Below are 19,180 nucleotides of genomic sequence, written 5' to 3'. Positions count from 1 at the left end.
TGGACACACACAACTCAGAACTAGTTCCTGAGACTCATTAAAGCAAGCCTTTAGCAAATGACATAAAATCAAAACAAAACAAATGATACCACATGGTTTGTAATGTTACAATGGGATATTGATTGCTTTTCTTGTTGGTAAGACAAAGTACCTGGCAAAGCAACCTAAAGGAACACGGCTATTGTGGTTCACAGTTAGGAAGAGGGCTACTGTGGTTCATAGCTTGAGGGTGCAGACCATCATAGCAGGGAAAGCATGGTGGCAGAATCTTGAGGAGGCTAGTCACATGGCATACTCAGTCAGGAAGCAGGGAGAGATAAACACTGGTGCTTAGCTTGTGTCCTCTTTCTTGTTCAGTGCATGATTTGGTGCCATCAACATTTACGGAAGGCTTTGTTTTGAGGAACTCATATGAGTCCCAACATAGCAACACTTTCTTCCTTGGCAGCTACATGCATCTCTCTTGTGACTCACTCACTATGTTCTCTTCCTAGAATTCTCCTAGTCTGGTAGCCCCACCTATACTTCCTGCTTGGCTACCTCCTGCCTGTCTGTTATCTGAAAAAGCTTTATTCATCAATCAATAAGAGAAACATATATTCACAGCATACAGAAGGACATTCCCCATCACAGTTGTAGTAGCTAGCATCCACCAGACCAAGGCAGAGCCCATCCAGATTTGGCTGAGAGCTCTAGTTTTGCCTTGCAGGGGACCACTTCATTTCTTCTTCTAATAAAGTCATCAATTCCTTCCTGATGGCTTTGTCCTTATGACCTCATCTTAGGCCTACTTATCAAAGATCTTAACTTCAAACACCACCACATTGGGGATTAGAACATGACATTTAAAACAATCTTGGTCACTTGTTCCTTCCCCAGATTCACATCGTTCTTGCATGTAAAATACATCAATTCCTCTCCAAAAATCTCCAATATTATAATTCAATCTAGTCTAGTAGCAAGTCCCAATGTATTGCCAGTTGTAGTGATACATGGCTATAATCCTAGTACCCAAAAGGCTGAGGTAGAAAAATCAAGAGTTTGACCAGCTTGGGCCATACAACATGACTCCATCTTATAGAAAAAAAAATGCCAAATTGCCTCATATAAATCTAAGTTAGATATGGATGAGGGTGGAGGTAAGAGTCACACAGAAACAAAAGTGCAGTCTTGTTTAGATCCCGTGAAACCAGAGGAGTGCCCCAGTGCAGTCATCAAGCCTAGGAGAGATATTCCCATGCCAATCTGGAGAATCAGAGACTACTCAGCCTAAGCAGGTCCAAAGCCCAGCTGGGCAAATTCCACTGGATTTGAGGCTCCAGAACATTTCTGCTGACTCCATGCTGTGCTGCCTGGCATCCTTCAGGTAGTCACTTCCCTTCAAAGTCACTGCACCAAGTTCTGTCCTTTTGCTCAATATTATAAAGGATGAAACAGAAATGGCACATGCTTCTAGTTGTATAAATTAATACAATATGGAGAGCAGCTTGGCAATGCAAATTAAAATCCAAAAAATACTCCATATCCTTTGACTTGGGATTTTGAGCTCTGGCTGTTTATCATAATGCTGTAGCCACAGGTGCTCAGGTAAGCCAACAGAAGGATGAGCATTCTGATTTGGATATTATAATGATGAAGCTGAAATGATAAAGGCCAGAAATGAGAGAGAGAGAGAGAGAGAGAGAGAGAGAGAGAGAGAGAGAGAGATGCATGTTATCAGTCAATAAGCTGGTATGCAGCCAAAAGGAATGGAAATACCACCTTGGAGAGCTCAGTAGCCCGTGAAAAGTTCTAGGCATGTTAAAGGAACAGAGCAAGTTGCCAAACTTTGGATGTCCTATATGCTTGAACTACCCAGACCAGAGCATCTTCTTGTCTTGGTCTAAAGGTTCTTTGGCGGCCAGGAGGGCTGCTCAGTTCTGCCCATTGCTCAGCGATTGACAGAGTGCATGTATAAGCTCCCAAGGACACTTGCCCCTCTGTTGAGATAACTTTGAGGTCCGACTTTGGTACTGGCTCTTACTGGGAGTACCTCCAGCTACCTACTGTGAGCATTTCCCCAGGACTTTCCATTTTTATCTGCCTTCCTGTTTATGTACACCTTCTCTATCCCCAAGCTGTGATTCCTGACATCAATTAAACTTGAATCTTGATGTGTTTGAATCTTCTTCTTGAGCCTCATACTCTTTTCAGAAAATTCAACTTGGAATACTGATTCTAATAGATTCCATTTAATCATAATGTTTCCACTTGTGGAAAGTTGATGGAAATGGACACACTGAACTAACTATATTGTTACAGTTGGTTACTTTCTTTCTCATTGCTTATATTACATTAATTATCTTTAATGAAAAGTCAACTCATTTTTCCCCAATTATCCCCTCCAAGCCCATCCTTCTCTTAGTTTCTTTGAAGAAAATCTACTTGACATGACTTCCATGATTTACATTCCAAAACCACATTGCATAATTATGTAATGACTCTCAGTGAAAGAAATATTAAAGGAAATACAGGCCCAGGGCAGTTCCTACCTCATGTGAATTTCAGTTTAAACTCCAATATTCTTTCTGCCTTGGCTGCATTCTTAAATATTTCAGAACTAAGAAATTTCTTTTTTAACCACTAAAATATTGGCCTGAAGAAACCAATAGTATCCCTAGACTCCTGTATAGATTTCTTTGAAGAAACTCCTTTAAAATATTTAAGGGTATAGAAAGATTGCTCAGTGGTTAAGAGCACTTGCACTTACTGCTTTTGCACATGACCCGGGTCCAGTTTCTAGTACTTAAATGGTGTTTCAGCACTGTCCGTTCCAGGTGATCCAACATACTCTTCCTACCCCTGTGGGTACTGCATGAGAACAGAGCAAATGAACGAGTGAGTGGCATGCTTGGGGAACAAACAGGTGACATGGATGTGTAGAGTGATGTAGTTGGATCCCCTCTTGTCATCACTTTTTGATGGAGACTTGAAGACTGGGTCCTTTGCAGCTTTATAGGCATGGCAGGTGAAAAGCAAAGCTGTGTTGGTCCCTCTACTCATGGCTGTCTGTGCTGGTCTGAAAGAAAGGCTGCCATCACAAAATGCCATGGCATGGCTGGCTTAAGAGAATGCACCTGTTTTCTCATGGCCCTGAAAGTTGAAAACATTCTAATTTGAGGTCCCTGTAGGCTTTGTTTCCTTTACCACCATTGTTTGTCTTTCTGATGGCTGGCCACCTTCGATGTCTACCAGGTCTTTGTTCGGTATAAGCCCATGTTTCCCTGGTGTCTCCTCTTTTTGCCAGCTAATGTTCTGTTGTTACAGCATCACCCTAAAGACCTCATTTGAACCCAATCACCGTCTAAAATAATTTTAAAAATTCTCCTCTCTCTCTCTCTCTCTCTCTCTCTCTCTCTCTCTCTCTCTCTCTGTGTGTGTGTGTGTGTGTGTGTGTGTGTGTGTGTGTGTGTGTGTGTGTGTGTGTGTGTGTGTGCTTGTGCATATGAGGGAAATGCCTGAGGATGACAGAGGGGGGTATTAGATCCCCTAGAGCTGGAGTTGCAGTCAGTCATGAGCTGTCATACATGAGTACTTGGAACTGAACTTTCTCCTCTCCAAGAACATTACTTGCTTTTAACCACTGAGCCATCTCTCCCATCCCACCATCACTTTTGAAAGAGCATCTCTCTTAAAGAGTTATGTGCACAAGTACTGGGACTTCATGTGAATTTAGAGGGGGATAATTCATCCCCCAAATAACATAAATTAGAAGGTGGAAATGTCCTGAAGGCTAAAGTGATAAGAGGAACTAAGAAAATCTATTTGAACTGCAGTGCTTCTTTTTTCATGTATCTTTGACAATATTTACCTAAAGTCATGTTCTAGTTGTGCTTGTTTTCTTTTGATATAAGTACTGAACTTTACTAAAATGTCCCATCTGAAGTAAGTAGACTATGAAACATAGAACATTGATTGCTGCATATATTAGTCCAGAATAAAAGTGTCAATAAACCTCCATATGATTGGATCATACATTTCTAATTATTTTTAAAAATCAGAACATAAAAGGTAATTTTTAAAAGCAAAAGAAGATAAGGAAACATTGTTATTTATTTGTTTGTTTGTTCATTTGCAAGACCTCTGTAGCCCAGGCTGGCTTTATTTACTATGTAGTTGAAAGCATCCTTGGAATCCTGGTACCTGGTCCCTACCTCCCACATGGGAATATTAACCCAGGTCATCATGCCTAGAGGGAAAAAATTAAAAGATGCTTCTAATAACTCAAGTTAAAAAAACACATAAATCTGTACTTAGAAGTAGTAGAAGTAGAGAATTTCTATTAAAAAATCTCTATTTTTCAGTACAGAAATTAATTTAAAAGGACCGATTTGTTCATTTGAAAGATTTATTTATGTTAAATATTTATTTCCTTTCTGTGCATGTGTTAGTTATAATTTCTATTGTTGTGATTAAACATCATGACCAACATCAGATTGAGGAGGAAAGAGTTCATTTCATCTTACATTTGTAGTCCATCATCCAAAGAAGTCAGGGCAGGATCTCAAGGCAGGAACCTGGAGGCAAGAACAGATGTAGGCCATGGAGAGGTGCCATTTATTGGCTTCTGCCTTATGGCTCACTCAGGCTGCTGTTTTATACCATCCAGAACCACCAGCCCAATGGCAGTACCACACACAATTAGCTGAGCCCTCCCACATTGGTCATTAATCAAGAAAATGCTCTGCAGGTTTGCCCTCAGGCCTGATGTTGTAGGAATATTTTCTCAGTTGAGGTTCCCTCTTTTCAAAGGACTAGCTTGTGTCAACTTGACATAAAAGTGGCCAGTACAGTATATGAGTGTTTGCCTGCATGTATGTCTGTGCACTGTAGGCATGCAGTACCTATGATAGCCAGGAGAGAGCAGTAGATCCCCCGAGACTGGAGTTATGGATACTTGTGAGTTGCCATAAGGGTGCTTGGAATTGAACCTGGTTCCTCTAAAAGAGCAATAAATGCTCTAAACTCCTGAAGTAGCTGGAGAAGTCATCAAATTACTTTGGTAAATCAACATAAATACAGCTAATAGACACAAACTATGAAAGATGATATAAAGCTAATTGATTATCTGTTCAAATTCTGTCTTTTTTTTTTTTTTTTTGGTTTGGGTTGTGCATAAAACATGTTCAATACCAAAAGTACAAAATTTAAGGTGAAGTTCCACAGCTTTCTTCCCAAATGTCAATGCTAACTGTAGAGAAATTCATTGGATTGTGTAGATGTTGAGTCTTAATTTTGGTGGGTGATGTTTAATGTCTATTTGCAAGGCTATATGAGTAAAGTTTATGCAATTAAAAGTCATGAATATTTAAATTGTGTGGCATTAAACAATCATTTTTAAAAAGAGTATGTTGTGAAAGTACATGCTATCCATATCACTTTATAAGTCTGATGAATTGCAAAGAGATTAAAAACATGAATGAAAGTAGGAATAAGTAAGACAGAATGAGAATACTCTCAAGAGCTGTTACTTTGAAAAGTATTCCAAAGACAGTCAAATGCACACTGTCACTGATTGTGTCACTAAAATTTTCTTTAAATATAGGTAAAATAACTGTCTCAAAAAAGCAGTTTCAATTGATGAATAGTAATCAAGCATTCTGTCCCCTGCTTTACCCATGACCCACAAGCACCAAACCCAAATATCTGGGCCATAAATTCAAAACAATCTAAGGTACACATAAAAAAATAAGATCTATAAGCTATGGGAAGGTATGACTTGGTTGTTAGGCAATTTAGCCAATTCACGAAAAATTGTCAATTCATTCCTAAAAGTAGCATGGTACTAGTTTTGAGTGTTTCAGAAGAAATGCATATGAATAGACAACACAAGGAAATTTTCATATCTGTCTTGATAGATATATAGATAGGTATATAGATGAGAGAGGGGGAGAGGGAGGGAGGGAGGGAGGGAGGGAGGGAGGGAGGGAGGGAGGGAGGGAGAGAGGAAGAAAGAGGGAGGTAGAGTAGGAAAAGGGAGCCACAATAAAATACAATGTTTCCCATCACATTTAAAATATTTGCAACATTTTATTTTAGTGAAAATTCTGTAGAAAAGGCTCTTTTCTCCATCTCCTGACTTCCGTCTTGCTTATCACCTTCTCTATGGATCACTGAAAGCCACCTAGTATCCAATTCCTTATTGATTTTGGCGCCTGGAGCCATTCACTAAAACTCAATGCGTTCTCTTCCACAGCTGTGAAAGTGCTGAGTACTGGGAAGGCTGTGCCAGGGTTGGGAGAGAATGCTGGCCTTGGGAACGGGCTGTTTTTCCTAACTATCTCAGATGTCAGTCTGTCTTGCCACTTGTGAGGGTCAATCTTCCTGCCTGGCTGGATCCTTCAGAGCCTATTTCCTGTGGAGCAAAGATCTCTAAGGTGGTTCTCAACCTTCCTATTGCTGTGACCGTTTGATACAGTTTCCCTTGTGTTGGTGACTGCCAACCATAAAATTATTTCTGTTGCTGCTTCATAACTGTAATTTTGCTACTGTAATGAATTGTAATGTAAATATATGATATGCAGGATATCTGATATGAGACCCCTGTGAAAGGGTCATTTGACAACCCCAAAGAGGTCACACCCCACATGTTGAGAACCACTGTTCTAAGGTATTCTTGATATTCTTGATTGTATTTCAAAGCTTTATTACATCCCATTGCCAAAGACTAGAAAAATAGCCATGGTACTACTTTTTTTCACCAGGGATGTTCCTATTGATCCCTGCGTCTGTTTCCCGGTAGGCAGAGGGGTGTGGAGGTCATTGCCATACGCTATGAGCTCATGCCTCAGGAAGGCAATAGATCCAATCCTTGGGGGGTCAACAGGGGCCACTTGGAATGTTGTCTTTGTGGCTTTAAAATATACAAGGGCTAATTTGAAGTGAGGGAATGTATGTATGGGTTGATCTACCTGAATATCGATCTTGGGTTGTCTTTCCTAGATAAGAGGGTGGATGCTGGACTGTGGTACCTGCCACCAAGGTGAAAAGATGGGCACCATGAGACCTGGTACCTTTGCTGATGGCCCAAAAGATGAACCTTTCCTTTTGTGTACCCCTTAATGTACAAGGCTTCCCTACTTGGGAAAATGTTATATATATATACAGAAAACCACATATCCCTTCTTGTTTAAACACGGGGAGTTTAATCTTGCTTTTGGCCAATCCTTGAAGAGATGTAAAATACTGACATGGTGTGATGGATGGGAGTGACTTGGATTCCATGACAAGAACCCCATTATTGGGAGTGTAAGGATGCTATGGAGAGCTTCACAGAGAGTTCCTACTAGAAAACCTGTTTTCAAAACAAGAGTTATGTGGATGAGGCCTGGAGAGACGGCTCAGTGGTTAACAGAACTCATTGTTCTCACAAAGGACCCAGCACCCACAACCCTCCCTGGGACTGCAGTTCCAGGGTATCTAATGTCCTCCTCTGACCTCCATGGGCCCAGGCAGGCAAGTAGTACACAGAAATACATGCAGGCAAACACACACACACACACACACACACACACACACACACACACACACACACACACACACAAATAAAATTAATAAATCTAATAAAACAGTAGTTGTAAAGATGAAAATAAAGCTAATAATCCAGTATTTTGGGGGGGAAAAGAGACAGAAATTCAGGATTAGGGTATGTTACTACAGGCAAATTAATGACCTGCAGTTAAGAAGATGACCACACGGAGGCAGCACTTATCTGTGGTCAGTGTCACTTGCTTCAAAACTAACAAATTAATTCACACTCCCCAAAGGCAAGTGTTTGTACACCAGCATATGGGTTTCCAACTTGCTTTTTTTTTCATGACATTTCATGACTGCAAGAAAAATCATTAATATTTTCTCCATATTGTCATGTCATTAAACAAAAAGGCATACATCCAAACTCCCTGCAAGTTTAATCATTTCCCCTCAATATTAGAAGATATATAGTCTCGCCCCTTCATATTTAGGGGTTTGTGTACTTTTTCTTCTAAATGTATTATTCACACAATATATATAATTTTATGAAGATAAGTCCTTTTGTATTTTTTTATAATCCTCATATGAGATATTTTCCCCCTAAATACTTTTACTTTAGAAAAATTAGGAAAGTTTTAAGCTCAAAACTTCTTGAGTGTGGGCTGGAGAAATGGTTCAGTGATTAAGAGCTAGTACTGTTCTTTCAGTGGGCCCTAGTTCAGTTCCCAGCATAGACTTCAAGTAACTTATCACCACCTGTAACTCCAGCCCAGGGGATATAACGCTCTCTTCTGGCCTCACAGGTACAATTCTACACCCATCAATAAATAAAAGTAAAATAAATCTTAAACAAGGTACACTCTTCATGAATAGGTTGTGGGTTACCAATCTTGCCTACCAAAAATACATTTTTTGATGTCTCCTTCCGGCAATGACTAACTTTATACAATAGTAACATATGGGAGGTTCTTGGCTATGTGTTCAGTTTTGTGTTTTTCTGCTTCCATTGCCTCTGTTAGAGATGTCCTGGCCATGTGGCTGAGGGCCAAGTGTCAATCGGAAGGTGTGAGCAAGAAGCAGAGTCCTTAGCCACCCAGGCTTGCCTCTCAGGGAATGCTCATTCCTGTCTACAAAAGCAACACGGTTCTATTATTCCATTCCTTCTATTGGAGCTTTCTGTGACACAGAAACTTGTCCTGCCAGAAGCTCCTGCTGTATTCTGGGCAGGAATCCAGCAATTTCTGTACTTCATCACACAGAATCTGCACAAACCCTCTATAGAAGGTAGATCTGATACTTAAGAGGCCTAATGTGTGGCCAAGGTCACACAAGATAAAGGCCCGCATTGCTCTTGACCATAGTGTGCAAGGCTCTGTTTTTCCCCAGCACGGATGCTCCAAACCACTTTAATTCCCCTTCTCTGGTTACCCAGCTGCCCACTATGTTTCATTCTAGATCACATTTTTATTTAGCACTGAAAATTACCTCCCCCACAAATACAACTGATCTGTTTTTCCTTTGATTTCCCTTTCACATCCTTTTGCATGAACATTTATTTATATAAGCCATCAATATCTTTTCTTTCTCTTCATTTTTCTCTCTCATCCTCTGTCAATCTGTTTCATGATCTCCAGGCTCCTGTGGCACTCACTGAGCTTCCATCTCCATGCCTTCGGATCCCCATGTTCTTACTTATCTTTGCTTTGGATGTTGCTGGGATGTTTTCTCACTTCCTGGTTACATCTGGCTAACCCATGGTTCTCAGAGTCTGTTCACCTCTGGCTTCTGGAACTTCCCAGCCCTCTCAATCTAGAATGGCCGATCATTATAATGCATTCTTCATCCTTATCTTTGGCTTGCTCCTTGCAATATCAAGCAACCTGATCTACTATAACAGTGGGTCTTGTGAGCAGAGACTGCCTGCTTCTTATGCTGCTGTGTTTCAGCTGTGGTGGCAATGGACCTAGAGTATGTCTTTAATAAACATACTTCAGTGAGGAAATAAATGAATGGGGTGGAGAGGAGGGTTCCCTAGGGCAAAGTCTGGGTTTGGTTCAACTCTAAAATTATGAATTCTAGAAAAGGAAAGAATTGATTTGTCATGACTTCTTTCAGCTCCCGTAGAATGCCTGTTCATCAAGGACAGCTTGGTTCACCCCAACACAGCATGATGTCAAGGAGAAGCATGATGGCAACAGACTGTTGGAGGCAGGTGATTGCGTCTTGAGCCTTCAAGTCCACCATCAGTTCCTTCCCACAGGGTATCATTTTTTTGTAAGAAACAGATCCTTTTGCAGAGGATATCTATGAGTGGGGACATGGGGTGGTGGTGGCGTGATGGCAGTGAATGGGTGTATGGAGTGGGTGGGCACAAAGACTCTTAATGTAGGTGAGTTTACAGAGTGTGTGTTAGGATGACTTTGGATGACTTCTAAGAGACTGGGGGAACCTGGCTCACTGATCATGTCTTCAGACCGAAAGCCAAGTCTCTGAGACTTTCAGGCATCTCCTTGCCTCTGAACTCAGTGCAGGAAGAGCAGGCATTGTAGCAGTAACAGTGTTTGGGAAGAAGACCTTGGCTAGGCTTTCTTAAATTAAATTATTTGTTAAACCAACACAGAAAGTAATGGCTTCCATTATAGAAATTTCATGCATATATACCATTATGCCTTGAATACTTCTTTCTCAGTGAGAAATGGGCTGGAGGAATGGGAAAGGAGTAGCCCATGGCAAGGATGACAAAGGTTTAAGACCTTCAAAGTGGGTTAGTGTTCTTCTTCATTCTTGCTTTCTAGATGCAGACGGCTGTCAAGATCTTTAAATCCTTTGTGTAAAGCTCTCTGCTATCTGTACCTATATTCTGTTTTAATAGTCATCACTCTTCTATGAGCTCCTGTAAGCATGAGTCATCAAACTTATAGTGACAACTTCCTCTCCAATCTCCATGCCTTTAGGCTCAGCATCATCTAACCTCCCGTGCATGGTACGATTTCTTAAACATCTCTGTTGAGCTGACCCTAAATTCTTCATCCTTCCAGGTCCTTGAGCATGTTCATTGGGTTCTAATAGGTACAGGTTCTCAGCATCGACTCAGTTTTCCTTCTTCACATTGTCTCATGCTCTTCCTCTAAGTTAACTGTTCCTGTGGCTCTGTCAAGAGGAAACATGGAAAATCTTTTTTCTCTGATCATTTTCTTCAGCAGGTCAGACCCTTTTAAATGATAGCTTTGTCAGTCTTTTGACCTTTGCCTTGCTCACAATTCTTCAAGTATCTCATCCAGTTTTATTCTATGTTCTCCTTCGTTCCTCTCTGTAGGTCTTAATCACTTCCTAGCTTCTCATGGGCATCGTGGTGGATGCTACCAGGTGTCTCCTTCTCTTTCTCTTCTCTGGCTCTGGATACTTTTGTGTGCTAAGCAGGAGTAGAAACAGAGTCCGGTCTCTCTTGCTTTAGTGGCCAATGTTGTCATCTTCTCTTGGAAGTATTCTCTGTCTCTATGTGGAGCATCAGTTCTTAGTAATGGCCTCTGAAGTACAAGCCCCCAAGTGTTGGTTCTGGAGAAGGCTTGTGAGGCATGGAGATGCCCAAGGGAGAGATGTAGGGCCCTGGAATGTCCTGTGGAGGTTGTGAGGCCATGGGGTGCTCTATGGGAGAATGCAGGGGTCCTGTGTGCCCCTCTGGAGACTCAGGTTCTTACATGGATCCATTCTGAACTTCTTTCTTAACTGCCTTACTCTTCTACCAAGTCGTACTCATTGCTGCTATAGTGTCACTCCCTGTCACTTCCAATATGGCTCAGGACATCTTCTACAGAATGTCCACCTGACTTGCAGGAATCTAGGGGCATGAGGCACACTGTGACAATCTTGAGAGCTGACTCAGACCCGTTAGTCCTGTCCTCCTCCTCTCTTTGTCCTTTTATTCCACTCCAAGATATTCACAAGGCAAATATACTCACACTTTATATCTATATCCCTCTAACCATGGGTTATGGTGTCCCTTACCTTTGTGTCTTGAGTACTCTGCTGACGGTGAGATCTCTGTATCCTGAGTTACTTTGTTGAAGGAGTTCTCATTTGCCTTGAGTTGGCTCAGACTCTTACTTCTCCATGGTGTTGAAAAGTGCACAGAATTATCCCAATGATATGTGTTTCTGACATTTCTCATGTTTCTTTGGGATGGAGTGACAGTTGCAGGGCAAATGAAGTGGCTCAGCTAACTCAAAGCTCTTCAATGGCTGCCTGACCTTCCAAGTCTATAGAGTATGCTATAGTCAGTTGTTGATTTTTAGCTTTAAATTTTAGTTCTGACATTGGTGAAATGGTAAAAATCCAACCTGGCATCCTTAAATGTTCTAGAACAGCATATTTTTATAATAAAACAGCAGTTAGATTTTAGTATGCAATAACCAGTAAGGTATTATACAAAGCACCCAACTGTGTTTTGATCTGACCCCTCCATTAGCCAATGAGTTGTGTCTTGTCAGCCTCATTTAATAAGTGAAAGTGACTAAGGCTATATAAGCTACAAGCTGGCCCAAGGTCATGACACACATGATTTCTTCCTGTGCATTCTCTGCCACTGTGGAAGATAGTTTTTTCCCCCCAAATATACCACATAGCATACTTCTATCCACCATGTTGAAATTGGTATCAAGAGTTTTTCCAATTAGATATGTCCATCCCCTACATGAGAGAACTTAGGACTACAAATGACTGGTAAGTGCCAAAGTGTTGTTCTCAGAACTTCCCACAAATGTGCCTCCTACCATTCTATACATCCAAAGCCTACACAGCCTGTTTCCAGTATCCTTTCATCCAAGCCTTGGTTCTCTGTGGTCTCATATCTGCCTAAAGTTTATACCAATTTCTACTGATACAGCTGCTCAGAACCTCCACATTCCCCATCTTGGCATTTTTTTGAGTTGCCTTGTGGCTCATTAAAAAGACAATTTCACATGCATATGGCTTTACCCCTCATCTATCCTAAGTGCCTAGAGTAACACTTTAAGGCATTTTCTTGTGTGGCATTTCAACTCAGTTTAGTAGATTAGGACTGCTGTTACCCTCCTTTCGTTTACAAGAAGGTTGCCCCATTAAATGGACAGAAAAAGAAGAGGCCAGAATTAGAATATCAGCTCTGGAGAGGTTTTGCCATGCTCTCCTCCCCCAGTAGAGAATACAAGAGTGGCTGATCGAGCACTCCAAATGAAGGAGAATTTTGGTCAGGTCTGAGAACGGCAATAACTCGAGACAGCTGTATTATAAAGGCAGAGGGAACTAGACAGCGAATCAATACTCTCACAGAACAAGACGGCCACTTCATTTCCAAAGAAGTTCATTTGGATTGCAGCAATGTTGCAGTTGTTTCTTCAAGGGGCTGAAGAAATGACCCAGCACTGTCTAAATTGCATTCTTGGTTGCCAGAAGTGATTCTGTATGTGCTTCAGGACACAACCTCCTGCCACCATTCCGATGACAGGAGGAAAAGTTCAGCACAAGAACCTTCTTGGGAGACCCACTTGGAGCTCCCATGGGACAAAACCCCAGTCTGTGGTCAGGACACCCCACACTGCCTCTAAAATGAGAAGGTTGCTAACAGGGGCTAACCATGGTGCTGCCACCACACCCTCCCCTCCCCCTCTTCCTTTTTCAAAGACATCATCACAAAGGGAAAGTATGAGAGTTGATGGTTCTGTTGAGATGTTGCAACAGACCCAATGCAACATTGCCCTCTCCAATGCTGCAGTTACACACCACCTACAGGATACCCGAATGAGTTTTAGGACAACAATAGTGTGCATTTGTTTAATATTCATGAATGAACGAAATAACTTGTTTCTCAGCATGGAAATTGAAAACAACATAGGAATGGCTGGTGAGATGGGTCAGCAGGTAAAGGTGATTGTGGCCAGCCTAGAGATTTAAATTTGACCCCTGAGATCCACATGGTGGATGGAGAGGACGGGCTGCCACAAGTTGTCCTCTGAGCTAATGTACACTAATGTGGTACCTGTGAATACATATGCATAGATACACTATTGCAAAACTAAAGAAGATGTTCTTATAAAGCAACGTATCAAGAATGAAAAGGTCCCCGTGACTGAGCTGGATAGGGAATAGAAAATTTGCATTTTTTCTTTCTATGAGGCCCCAGAGAATGTTGGCCTTATCGAATTCATCGAAGTATTGACTTTGTGTTGCAGGGCCTGAGCACAGTGAGATTGCATCACCAAAGGATGATGCCGAAGCCTCCAAGACCACGAAGAAGTAGAGTGTATGAGTGTGTACAAGTGTGTGTGTGTGTGTGTGTGTGTGTGTGTGTGTGTGTGTGTGTGTGTTTGTGTGTGTGAAAAAGACTTGTGTATGTGCTTACTTATATCTAGCTTGCTTTGATTGGTGAAGAAGTGCATCTTAGACAATGCTGAAGTTTTGTGTTGAGAGCCTCTTATCAACCACACCATTTGGTGAAATCAGTGTTACCCCAAGTTGCTGTGAGTTACCTGTCCATCATAGAACTAGAAACTTCCTATACCCAGAGAGAAAAGCCACACAATACAGTTGTAAGGAAGACAATTGCTGGAAATGAGGGTTATGGGAGGTAGGATAAGACCCTTGGATTTGAGATGTTAAGAAGATAGATGGTAATGAGACATTAAGCTTTGCAGAATGTGTATAAATACCCAACTCTGTGGGCTGTGTAAAGATTAACTAGAAGACTTTCAGGGATATTGAGTGTAATCTCTGGTTCTTATGTTAGGCTACTGTTATTATGGTACCAGTATTAAAAATTCAACATAATTGAATCTTGATTTGTGAACAGTGTCTGGAATCTTCCAATAGCTCAAGGCTCTTTTATTCTTTTTCTTGTGTGTGTGTGTGTGTGTGTGTGTGTGTGTGTGTGTGTGTGTGTGTGTGTGCAAGCAAGGTACTTCACTTTTTACTGTAGATTTTAATACAAGATAAGTGACTATCTTTGTGATTTATGCATCTAGAAGTTATTTTTCCATGCTACGTTTACTTGGAGTAATATTTGACTGTCTACAACTTAGGGTTATTGTATTGTAAGCAATCTGAGATCCTTCTTGTGACCCAATAGTCTTTCTATTTGAATTTGCATGAATATTCATGGATGTGCTTAATTCTATAATGTTAGGATCCTGACAGAGCATGGGGATTATTCATATTAGCAGGACTTACTCACTTGTGTGAGCCTTCAAGGAGAGACATTTAAACAGTTCTCTGCTGCCACCTGAGAGGATAAATGTAGCAAGACTCTCATTTGTTGAAAATGTTTTGTAATACCTCCTGTCTCTATAAACTTGTTGTTGTCATTAAATCAAAGAAGCCATTTTGGTTCCTTCCTGAAAAATCTTCTCCAGGTCTGACTGTCAGTTTCTAGAGAGGTAACTTGGAATTAAAGAGCTGACAACAGTAGGAAAAACACTTTTCTGCTGCAGATAATACCATCATTTGTAATACTAGATACCTAGCCATTTGCTTTTTATTGCCAGTTTAATTTCAGAACAGCTATACAGTTACAACATCCAAGAAAACTAACCTGTTTAAAAAATGGGAGCCAGCAATTTACTGCTTTTTTAAAACTCAAAATGACCCAAATCTAATAACTTGTTGTGATAGTGCAACATCAGCCTTGGATAAAGGCAGGGCAGCTAGAGGGAGATGATCTGGGAGTCTCAGATATGAGGGACCTGCTTTAGCGTATAGCTGTGACGGTTGATGACTACAAATGATCCTCTTGGTACTGGTCACCCTGCTGAAAATGCTGATGAGCAGAGTGGATTCCTAGGGTTTTCAGTATAGTCACAAGACCCTTCCTGAAAGCTGTCTTTTCAAATCATGCTCAAGAGTTACTTTAATTTTCTTATCCTAGAAGGAGCGAGCCAAATGACAGTTCTGGTCTATCACTTGCCCTCCCATAGAAATGTTGGTGAAGCAATTAAATGCCTAAGTGACAGACATGATAGATGTTGGCTCCATTCTCACTTTTTTAATACAGGAAGACTAAGTGATTCTCCAAGACTGGATTTTTATGACAGGCTCCCCTCATCATATCACACAGAACTGTTATTTATCAAAGAAGCCATATTTAGCTTTGACTGTTACAGAAATCTGAGAGGGAAAATCTTCGGGTTCTATTCCACATTTAAGAAGCACATGAGCCCAAACTCTAGAAAGTTTTAGTACAGGTGTGTGTTCTGATTCAAAAGTCTGACTTCCTCCAGTATTCTACTATTTGGAGTGAGTACATAAATCTGTTCAAGTCATCCAAATTTGTCTCCCATTGAATTCTAGGAAATATCCCTAGGTAAAGTCTTTCTAAAGTTTTGTTTTGTATTTTTCAGTTTTATAGTTCTCTGTAATTTGGGGATTCAGAAAAGTAACTACCTAACTTTGAAAATAACCCTGAATGTAAATGGTCTTAACCCCCTAAGGGAAACACTCAGATTGGCTGAATGACTTAAATACAACACTCAAGAATTTGTGCTTGGAAGAAATACACCTCACCAACAAAGATGTATATAAGTAAAAGTAGAATATGGAAGATGACATTCTAAGAAAATTAAAATTGAAAGTAAGCAGGGATATTCTACTAGATAGACTTCAAGTCATTTGGTCAGAAATGATAGAGTTAGAACATACTGAAAAAGAAAAAAATTCCTGCAAAGAGTATACAATGATTATTTGTGTGTATATGCATTTGTGTGCACATGTGTATATGTGTATGCATATATATATATGTGTGTGTGTGTATGTGCATATGTGTATATATAGATGTATATGTATGTATGCTTATATATGCATGTCTATATGTGTGCATACATGAATGTTTGTGTGCTTATAAGTATTTATTGTGTGCATGCATGTCTATATTGTATTGTGTTTACATGTATGCATATATGTATGCACACTTGTATGTTTATACATGTGAGTATATGTGTGTGTGCATGTGTATATAAATACATGAGGTCAGAGGCCCTAATATACAAATAAACTATTCAATAAATTAATACATGGGAATAAAATGGAAACCTTCTACCTAGAGAAACTACTAGTTATTTGCAGACACTCTACAGCAGACTTCTGCTCCTCACTGTGGGCTGCACAGTGACTTCCTTTCAAAGAATGAAATATTGAAAGAGGAGGGGAGAGGCAATTTTTCAAGTGGAGAAAGTAGATAAATAATAATCCAGCCAGATGATAAATGTGAATCACCAGTCATAAATGGGGCTGAGACTCTGTGCCTTTGATGACACCTGGTGAAATTGACAGTTCACCTTGGCATCCTTCCTTCCCCAAGATTGTAATGCCATCATATGAAACCCAGATAAGTTATAAAAATAATATCATCCACAATATACCTCAACACTGCTTCTCCAAAACCCCAAGGTCAAGAGAAAATTAAGAAAAGTGAGATAAATTGTCACAGCTAAAAAGAGACCACTGAGTTATATAAATGAAATACCTCTCTATGCTGCATAGAGACCTGTGCAGGAGATAGGTATAGTGTGGTTAATGCAGCTTGTCAACTTGACAGGATCCAGCATCACCTAGAATACAAACCTCTGGGTATGTCTCTGAGGATTTTTCTGACTGGGTTAATTGCAGTGATACATCCCATGCTAGTTGCAGGTGACATTGCCCCATGGCTTGAGATCCTGGGTGGAAGGGAGATGAGAATGCTAGCTGAGTATTCAGCTTTCTCTGCTTCCTGAATCCCTGAGGCTGACTCCATCATCTCAAGCTTCTGTTGCCACACTCCCTTGTGATGATGGATGCACCCCCAGACTGATAGTCAAACTAAACTTTTCCTTCCTTAAGTTGCTTTTGTCAGGGATTTTGTCACACCAACAAGAGAACTAATAAACTGTCCAACACTGAGAAATCTGAGCAATATATGGACTTCAGTTACTAACTCCATATAATATCTGCTCATTAATCTCAACACATGTACATATTAATGGAAGATATGATAATGGACAGGTCTGGAGACCTGGCCAGTTCCAGAGGACTAGAGTTCATTTCCCATCATTCACACCTGGCAACCTACAGCTGTCTGTAACTGTAGTCCAGGGAATCCACTGTTCTTTTCTGGCCTCTGGGGGCACTCACACAAATGTGGCACACATTCACACAGACATAACACACATACACATAAAAAAGTTTTAAAAAATACATAATAATGGGAAAAGTTGTAGAAAGAAAAAGTTACAGGGATTTTTTTTGTACTATCTTCCCAACTTTGTAAATCTAAAACTTGTCTAATGGTACAGTTTATTTAAATACCTTAAATACCAATTATTATCTATAGCCATACAGTACATTACAGTATGGAATATGGTTCTATGCATAATTGGAATGTGAGTACTGAATAGATTTATGATGACATAACCTCTTACTTACTCTGTTAAAATAAAAATCACATTTAATGGTATTTTTACCACAAGTTACTTTCTTCATGTGAAACTTCTTTCTTGCCATTGTTATTTAACTATTTGAAAAAATATCAGGCATAAAGTTAAATTAAGTTATTGGCCTTTTTTCTCATTTTGTGTATTATTTACTTTTAAAATTTAAAGATTATCAGTTGAATGAACGTACCATTTACCAAATGATACTTTAATATTTGTTTGTATTGTACATCTAAGTGTTTTGCCAGCATCTATGTGCACCATATGCATGCAGTACTTGAAGAGACCAGAAGAGGGCATTAAATCCCCTGCATTTAAAATTACAGGTGGTTATGAGCTGCCATGTCGGTGCTGGGAGCCAAACCCAAGTCCTCTGAGAGAGCTGCAAGTGTGTTTAAAAACTACGCCACCTCTCACATCCCTATCTAAATATTTTTAGTATTTTTTGGCAGACATCATAGGTTGGCTAGCCTGAAATTCAAACCCAAGATCTTTCTCCTTTTTCTTACTATACTAGAGACTACAAAATTCAAAGACTCCATTCCAAGCTTTCCTTATAGCAAAGGTGTGGCTATGTGCTTGTCCTGGAGCTGTGAGGATAGTGTATGCATTATTTTCTTATGCTTGCAATAGGAATATGACAGTCAAAATGGCAGCAACTCTCCTAGACAGCTAGGAATGGTATGCCAGGACCCTGAGTGTCTGGAGATGGACTCCAATTATAGAGATAGACTTACTTCAGTTTAAGTCTCTGGGCTATGTTTTGTTTTCTCACTAAAACAGTTGTTTCTAAAAGCATTGGGTATTTATTCATTCATTTGTTTGATTGCAATTATTTATAAACTCTTTATGTTAGAAAACTAATATTTGCCAAAGAGATTAGTACAGATTAACCCCAGAACTCATCACCAGGCTTGGTGACAATCAACCCACAGCTGATCTGGTTTCAGTTAAGTATATTCTTGTACCAATGCATTCTTGCATTCTTCTCCACAAGCATCATATTGACATAATACTATTTCTAAGTATAACTGTTGCATATAGATACTTAGCATCATAAATACACAGGTATCTGATGAACAATACTTTTCCTTGTTAAGATTACAAAGTCTAACACCCCTTCATGATAAAGCTCCCAGGGAGATCAGGGAGAACAGGAACATACCTGAACATAATAAAAAACAGTATACAGTAAACAACAGCTAACATCAAACTAAATGGAGAGAAACTCAAAG

This window comes from Cricetulus griseus, chromosome 4 (assembly GCF_003668045.3).
Source record: "Cricetulus griseus strain 17A/GY chromosome 4, alternate assembly CriGri-PICRH-1.0, whole genome shotgun sequence".
Classification (NCBI taxonomy): Eukaryota; Metazoa; Chordata; class Mammalia; order Rodentia; family Cricetidae; genus Cricetulus; species Cricetulus griseus.
This window is presented reverse-complemented; position numbering follows the sequence as displayed.